The sequence below is a fragment of the Pteropus alecto genome, unplaced genomic scaffold (genome assembly GCF_000325575.1).
Source record: "Pteropus alecto unplaced genomic scaffold, ASM32557v1 scaffold39, whole genome shotgun sequence".
Taxonomy (NCBI): Eukaryota; Metazoa; Chordata; class Mammalia; order Chiroptera; family Pteropodidae; genus Pteropus; species Pteropus alecto.
Genome location: NW_006443568.1, coordinates 4641672 through 4650165, shown reverse-complemented (window position 1 = coordinate 4650165; position 8494 = coordinate 4641672). Strand labels below are relative to the sequence as shown.

The window sequence follows — 8494 nt, the reverse complement described above, 5'->3', positions numbered from 1 at the left end:
GTACATGTGAACTCAGTCTTCGCTGTGGATAAAAGAGCAGAGGTCTTCTTAGTCTCAAAAGAAAGAACCTGCCATCAGCTGAGATTTGTAAATTACTTTCTGAGGCTCTAATGATTTGAGAGCAACTAGGCTGGTGCCTGTCTCTAAGAGTGGCATTTCTGGATACCTGGCCATAAGAAGCATTAAGAGCTATTCCTTCGTACATTTCTTCCTGTTTCAGCAAATAAACATTTATGCCAGCTCCAGGCACTTGGAAAGGCATGATGACCTCTAGGGGCAGAGGCCGGGAGGTGCCTATAAAAATGGCCCAGACCTCAGGACCCACAGGTGCATGTTCAGAGAAGCTGAGCTCTCCCACTCTCTGAAGACAGAGGTCAGGTGGGCCCCAGCTATGCAAAATCTGGGTGACTTCAGAACTGGTTCTGATGTTCTTTACATGCACAGATAAGACAAAAATCATCAGTTATTCTAAAATATGGTTTCATACTAACATTTATTGTGGGTATTTCAGATGGCCTAGATGTTCATTCTATTTGCCCCTAAAATAAGTAGCCTTAAAGACCTGACTTCACAGGAAGCGGGGCGGCAAGCAGAGCTTCTCTTCCCACTCCCTCAGTTTGGCCAAGGGCTTATTCTCATATGAGGAGAGGGAGTATTTTAGTCTGTCTGCAAGACTTCTAACTACCCTTAAAGAAGTTAAGGAAACAGTTAAGTTAAAGAAGGAAGCAGAGTAGGTGATAACATGGATCTGCCTGTAGCTACTTTTGCTCCATGAATGGTAAAACATACCGCCTATACCACACAGAGCATTCTCTCCAGGCCTCTCCCTGGCTCTGAAGCTCACTGTGTCTCAGCTTAGCAGGCCAGTCTTGGTGTCAGCAGGATTTCTTAAGAACTGCTCGCTCTAGGGAGAGCCTGAGCAGAACACCTGCAAAGGGACCCCAGGGAAACCATATCTAGGAGGCGGAGAGCAGCTGATGCAGACCGTACCTGGTCTGAGCAGCAAGCAGAAGCACAATGCGAGAAGCACAGGGCAGACAGAACACAATCCTTGTGGAAAGGTCTGCGGGCCACTCTTTAAAATCTCTTTAATTATATTTTGGCCCCTAAAGAAACTGGTGCCACTCTGAAAGTGAGGGTGGCAAGATATTTCATAAGCACCAATTTGTTGGCATTCCTCCCGTCTCCCAGGGAAAGGGTAGAAAAATGAAGTAGGGAGCATAGCACAAGGTGGGGAGCAGGAGGAGATGCAAAGGAGCGGGGTGGGGGTGGGGTGAGAAGAAAGAATGGAGGTTCTATTCTGGGATCCTGACAGAGTCCATCAATTAAAGAGATTGATTTGGTTAACAACCTTCTTTAAAATGCAAATATACACCTGCGGTCATTCACACCTTACCGAGAATCACTTAGATGAGCAGATAGCTTTCTTCCCAATTTAGGGACAGAAGGTTCAGTAGGAGGGATGGGGGTGAAGTGTGATCATTTTGGATCATGGGCGTTAGATCATAGATGATTAGAGTTAGATGGGCTCTGAATATAACATCTTAATTTTCCAGATGAGGAAACGGGTGCATAAACTGTGCATTTTTGAATCAAGGCATGAGTGGATGCCATTTATTTGGAAGACAGTATCTAAAACACACACAAAAGGCGCTCTTGGTGGGAAATCTGTAGGTCTCTTCTCACCCAGGGGTCCCCTGAGTACCAGAAGGCAGGAAGAACCAATGCTGAATGTTTGTAACTTTTCAATCCTGCTAATAAGAACTGAGCTGTCAGACACACAAGACATCCTTCCCTTGAGGACACAAAGCAGGCTGTGGCTCTCTCACACAGATGCCGTCCTCCTCAAAGCATCTTCCTTGGCTCTGCAAACAAGAGCAGCCTGCTTTGAAGTGCTTCTCTGGAGAGGGGAAGTATCAGCTGTGATAGGAACCCTTTGGGGAACTTGGCTGAGCAAAGAGGTGAGCTTTACAGTCACAGGGAGGGAGAGGTCCTGGGTCCACACTGGGGTTCCTGCAGGGGAGCTGGCCCACAGAATGAAAGGGAAGCTGATCCAGGTGGCCCCAGACCTGACCTCAGTGTCAATGCAAAAAGACCTTGTTGAGTCTGGGTTAAGAGGATTGGAGAGCAGACATGCTTCTCAGATCTTAAGCATCTGGGCTGAGCAACTCTGGTTAAGGCATCTGTTAGGGAGGGCTCCTCCTCCTTGCTGGCAGCCATTACCATACAGCTGACTTTCATGCTGTTTCTTAGGACACGGGCAAAGAGCAGCCCTTCTGACTCACCCACAATCCCCAGCTAAAATGTACATAAGCTGAATTGTAAACAGCTGAATGTTTTCCAAGCTGCCACCCCCAGCTATGAAGGAAGGAATCAATGGAGCGAACAGCCACCTCCCCCATGCAGTTCAGGACAACGGGAGCAAGGAGGGCTTTCCAAACAGCTGCAGGACCTGCTCCTCAGCCCACAGGCAGATTACTGCAACACGGGCCCACAACCAGCTAACTCGGCAGCAGCCACGTACAAGGCCACAGGGTAACGTCCAACAGGACAGGTCAACGCCCCAGGGAATGACAGCTAACTCTGGCTGCAGGGAGTCAGGGAGAGTTTTCAAAGAGTTCTACTAAAATGGGGACGTTCCTATGGTATCCTATGCAGAGGTGGGGGGCCCTCACATGTTGTCATGTCAGAGTGCTCTGGCACACGCTATGATTTCAAAGGAAAATGTCTGGAACCAGTGGGAGAGGCTCTACACTAGGACATCACCATCGCAGGAGATGAAAGGAAGCGTGGCAGGATGGAAAGAGCACTGGCTCTGGGTTTGACCTGGGTTCATATTCTGGTTCTATCTTGGATAACCTGTGTAGCTTCAAATACTTGGTACCTGCTGAGCCTCAGTTTCTCCAGCTAGAAAAATGAAGATCATACTGCCTATCTTGCAAGGTTACAGTGAATATTAGGGTTTATATATATAAAATGCCTGACACTGATTACATTCAGAAGCTGTGACATGACAGTTAAGACTTTGGGATCAAAAAGAATCCAGGCTTAAATTCTAGTTTGTAATCCTGGGCAAATTACTCTAGGCCTCAGTTTCCTTATCTATAAAATGGGGTACTTCTATCTGTCTCACATGGCTTTGGTGAGGATTAAATAAGACAATGCAGGTTCAATGAAGTGGAACTGACATGGCCACCAGAGGGTTAACATCACTGAGATCTGGGAGAAGATTAGGAAACAACCTTAATCTCTCTCTCTCACTGAGCCTGGCCTCTACTAGCCCCAGAGCAGAGCTATTCTTTCACAGGCTCAAACTCAGGTATCATTCATGTTCCTCAGATGCCTTGGTCTACTCAGGGTGTCCTGTCCTTGCACCTGAGGTCAGGCTTCAGGAAAAAATGTTACCTCTACTTTGACAATGGTGGCAACATAGCAGAAATGAACCTGCCCTTCAGGGCTAACCAAAGGTCTTAACTCACCTTCAACAGGACAAGACAACCCCGATTTCGTTTCTATACAGTTCTTTCATGGAGAGTCCCAAGCTATGTCACACAGACAGCGCAGAAGAATCCCAGAAACTTTGGAACAAATAACAGGAAGAATCACTTGACCTACAGATTAGTAAATGTATGGACCTTGTTATGCCTAGAAAACAAGGCTGAAGATAAAATCATGGAAACTGGATTTATAAAGTTTACAGAAAACTCTAGAAATGTTTAGTAAATTCCCTAGTTATTTGTAAGTTGATAACATGGAAAGGCAAGCATGTTGCCGAATAAGATGCCCTATTTATTTATTTGGTTGTCAACTGCGGCATCACTAATATTCTTAAATGTGGTGGGGGAGGGGAAGAAGAAAGGGAGAACACTAAGCCTCAGAAGTCTTGTCTATATAATAAGCTGGATAATACTTATCTTGCAAACCAATCCTCCTGATAATTTCTGCTCTTGGAAAATATTAGTCCCTTCCTTCCTGTAACTATTGTCTAAGCTCACCATCACCGTACTTTGCTACCAATCAACTGACAGAGCAGATTAATACTGATTACCGAAGGCCTGGAAACATGAACTTAATTTTAAAAAGTATTTGAGTCACATTAATTTTGTATTAAAATGACTTGTTTAAAAATGTCCTAATATAGCTGTGTGGACTTAGGCCACATATGAATGGTTTCAAATATGCTAAAGGCATCACTAACTAGAGATAATTATACAGTATTTGAGACATAATAGCCATGTAACCAAAGCTTTAAAAATAACTCACAGCAGTCATGAACTCTCATTTTCTTGCCAAGAGTCTCAATATTCAGTATCAGGCCTGGTCCTCCTAAAGTACTGGAGAAGAGCTGGTTATGACATGGCATCTAATACACATCTTTTCTTAAGAGAAGTTATAATAACTTTCACTGCTAAAATGAAAATCATTCAAGAAACAGATATTTGCTTTAAAGAAAATCGTAATAGCAAATTGGGACTCTCTTCAACATCTGGATTCATCTTAGAACATGGGCAATCTCTGTTTAATAGCAATTATTTCTTTAGCAGACGTAGAAAGAATGTTTTCTTTTGGATTTATCTAAACTAAAAAGTCTTTGGAAATTCAAAGAATAAGAAAGCACATCCTTCTTTGCAAACTGTAAGTAATTTGGAAAGGGAAGAAAAAAAATATTAAGTTTACTATGCTGGCCTAGACGGTCTTACAATGAATTGCAGAGCAACAATTTATTACTCAAATTAATGGTATGTTTCTCACTATACTTTTAATCTTCAAAAATGAATCATTAATTGTATAACTTGATTAACTATAAAAGAGCCCATCTCTTGACCATGTCTAGCATTCTACTTTTGATACTGACTAGGAAAAAGTCCAGAATCCGTAAGATTTCAGTCTTGGATTAAAAAAATGGTTATTTTGCTAATAATTCCCAAACTTTCATAAAGTTGAATTAATGATTTGCATCTGGGTATTTTTACGTATCAAATCAGTGTTCTAATGTTGCTAGCAATTCAAACTGAAATTTTAAGTCATTGCTTAAAATGAAACTTGCGCCTATTTGAGCTGTAAATGAGTAAAGTTATCTTAAACAGGCATATACTTTTTAATTTTTTAACAGAAAACATCCTCAGTCTTTTTAACTGGTGACTCACAGTATAGTTTAAATCATGCCATAAAAATATTTAAAACATAAACCTATGTATGTTCAGACCCCTAACTTGAGGCACAGTCCAGCTTTGATTTCCATCAAACAAGTTGCTAAATCACTGCGGAGAGTCATTTCTGTTACTGGCACAAAGGACTCATCACAGCTGATTGCATAAGGCAGCCAGTCCCCACCCTGCTTTTCCACGGGGGTGGAAAACACAAAAGCATCTTTCCACAACCACTTTTCTGAGATTCTTCCTGACCACTGAAAATCATCATCTTCATCTTCCAGTTACAACATGGCATAAAAGGAATAAAAGAGAAACTACCATTTATGAAGACTTCTTATTCTCATTTCCCTATTCCCATCTCTAGTAGATATATCTACTGGAGACTAAGTGGCATTGAACGACTGGGAAAACTTTAATATAAACTCGGACTCAAGAAGGGAAAAAAAAATCCTTGGTAAATATCATGCTAACACAAACCAGTATTAATTACCAGAACTGGAACCACCATCCTATTCCCGTTTTTGTAATTTTAACTTTATTTTGGCTTCTTGCTCCATGCTATCTGCAAGTGAAGGATTTTGATAGGAAGTGAGTGAACTTTATTTTTATTTAGCAAATGGTTACTGAAATCCTGGCATGAGGTCTGCAGCCCAAAGAAGGGCAGAGCCTTAGAGGAAGAGTCTAAGACAGTCAAGTCATCCTCTTTATACATTCACAATCATGAACTCACAGGTAGAGGCTCTTGACTCTGAGACAGTAGTCTCTTTTTTTCTTTAAATAAGAAAACTAGGGAGGGGATAAGCTGTGTAAGAGCATATAAGATCAGTGGCATGAGCAGTTTAATTTTACAAGATGACCTATCCATTTATTCCTCTTAGTCTATTCTCCCTTCCTCTGAGAAATCAGAACCGAGGGAGACAGGAAATGAGTAAGGCAGGAAAAAGGATGTGGTCTGAAAAAGAGTGGATTCTGGGGCTGTGCCAGAGCAAGTAAGAGGCACAGGGTCATAGATGGGGGAAGGGGTTTTGGTGGCAGGAAGAGAAGTCTCAGGGTCAATCGGCTTAGACTAGAAAGTGACTGACAGAAGAGGTATGTCTGAAGAAGCATAACACCACCTTCCTAAAAGGTTATCCTCCACTGAAATGCAGAGAAATGATGGCTGAAGAGACCTACAGTCAGGAGACTTATAACTGAAACAGAAGGAAGAAGAGCTGGAGTTTCCTTTCCTCTCTGCTTCAAGGGAAGTGGAAATAATAATATACCGAGTGTGCTTGACAAAGGTAAATTAAAAATTCAGCCAGGATCTGGAAGAGAAGTGGAAAGGGCTGGGAGGTGAGTACACGATGAAATAACAACATTCACTAGGTATCTATGTGCCACATATCAGCAAAACAACAGCTAAAAAAAGGTGGGGGGAGGAAGAAGTGAGTGAGAACTGGAGAGACTGCTCACGAAAATGCAGTGCACAACTGAGAAACCAACTCAAGGACAACAAAAAAGTGGACTAAGAAACTGCCTTTCTCAAGATTAAGGCTGGAGAAAAAAGGGCATCTATTGTTCCCAGTGTGTGGACAAGCCTGGAAACAGATCTTGGGTGGGCTGAGAGGCAGAGCTCACGTGATGAAGAGTGCCTGGAAAGGGCAGGTGCCAAAAGAGCACCACTACCCATCTGCTGGACCCTCTGTGAAACAAGCCAGCCCTTGTGAATGAGCCAAACCAGAAGCTCTGGTTCCCGCCTTACAGGGACTGGAATTTAGGTACAGAAACAGTGGAAAACAGTTTATCAGCTGATTCAAAAGTGTGGATATTTCCAAAAATAGATCCAGATGTAGGAAAATCACTTTTGTAGTCTTTCTCCATAGTGCCTAGGACAGTGCTTTATATGAAGCAGAAGGCTAATAAAGGTGTGTTAAATTTGAATGAAACCAAAACTACTTAGCTGTGCAGGTATCATAAGACTCAAGACATAATCTCTTGCCCTGTAACCAACACAGTAAGTTACTTTCTATTCTAGAGTCAAAATGATATGAAGGCATACATCCCTTGTGACCCACACCTAAACCCTAATGAACAGACATTGCCACAGGTCTGCTGCCCTATGCTGGGATAAAAGATGGGGAGGGCAGGGGGGCAGAAATAAAGAAGGAATTTCCTTGCTTCATTAGCTTGTAATTTTCAGACTCCCTTAGAAATCCTGGCAGTTCCAACATTTGGGTTGACTCAGGAGGGGAAGAAAAGTCCCAGGTGAATGATAACTGGATTACTCAGTTATGCCCCAGAGCCAAATGGCTGGAAAAGGCCAGGAGAGCAGGGGAGATAGTTAAAGTGACATTATTTTCTAAACCAAAAGTTGAGATGCTTGCGCTGACAGACAATGGAATGAAATATTTCAAATTGGGCTGTCCTAGAAAAATCGAGGACATATGGTGGATTTAGGTCGGTAGCTTATTTCACAACAAGGGGATTAAAGATCTAGGATGGGAGATATCGAAAGGGAAAACTGTCACTGATTTGTGAAGCAGGAAAAAGAATAAAAGACTGTAGATGGCACAGGAAGAAGGTAAATATTCTACATATGGAGTGGAAAGGAAAGCTGATCAGAACTGAAAGTATGTCAGTGAAATCTGTTCAGGCATCAAAGGCGGAGGTGGGGGTGGGATGGAGAGGGTATCACTGGCACAGACTGGTATCCAACAATACAAGAGTCGAGAGCTAGTGTTGGAGTTGGGGGCTAGGAGTTCATTGTAGCTTCATTAGTTTGGAACTTGACCTTGGGCAAATTATTCCCCCTCTGTGGGCTTCGATTTAAAGAGAATCTCAATATCCCGATTTTAATGTAAAGAATCAACAATATAGTATACATTCATTTGGCATGGGAAGAAAATGCTCTTCTAAAAATGTACGAGGACAGACAGAACAGCTTGTCCCTTTCCATCCAGTAAAAACCTCGTGAGACTGAACTAGATTAAAAACAAAACTCTCCAGCGAAGCCGCAGGCCTTCCAAGATTGAAGTGCCCCTTACCACTGGAGCACAGCGGATGCCAGCAGCCTTGCCCCTTAAAACGTACCGTCTACCCCTGGTAAATCGCCATCCCGGGAGAGCGGGGGTGGGGGCGTGCGGAGACTTGGGGTAGGGCCGGGGACACACGGAAGCGTTTGGCACACCAAGATTGACACAGCAGCTTCCAGGAGAGTGCGGGGCAGGCAAGGTCCCCGACAAGGGAGGGAGGTGCAGAACATCTCCTGGGCGCCAAGAGGGCGAGAGTCGCGGGCTGGCACCGCCTGGCAGCCGAGTAGGCCCCGGCCGGGAGTGGCACCCGAGGGCGGTGCCCGGTTTCCA

At 43.5% G+C, this 8494-nt stretch overlaps 1 protein-coding gene across 3 annotated transcripts in view; it reads right to left on the bottom strand.

Moving 5' to 3' along the window:
• Positions 1–8494, bottom strand: part of PHC2 (polyhomeotic homolog 2) — a 44743-nt gene that overhangs the window by 14221 nt on the left and 22028 nt on the right. The window contains exon 1 of one of the 3 annotated variants that reach the window (XM_015598861.2): positions 3480–3581. The exons of the other annotated variants lie outside the window; for them this stretch is intronic. The gene's annotated coding sequence lies outside the window, so the exon portion shown is untranslated. Of the gene's footprint in view, positions 1–3479; positions 3582–8494 lie in introns of those variants that run through there. 3 annotated transcript variants of the gene reach the window in all.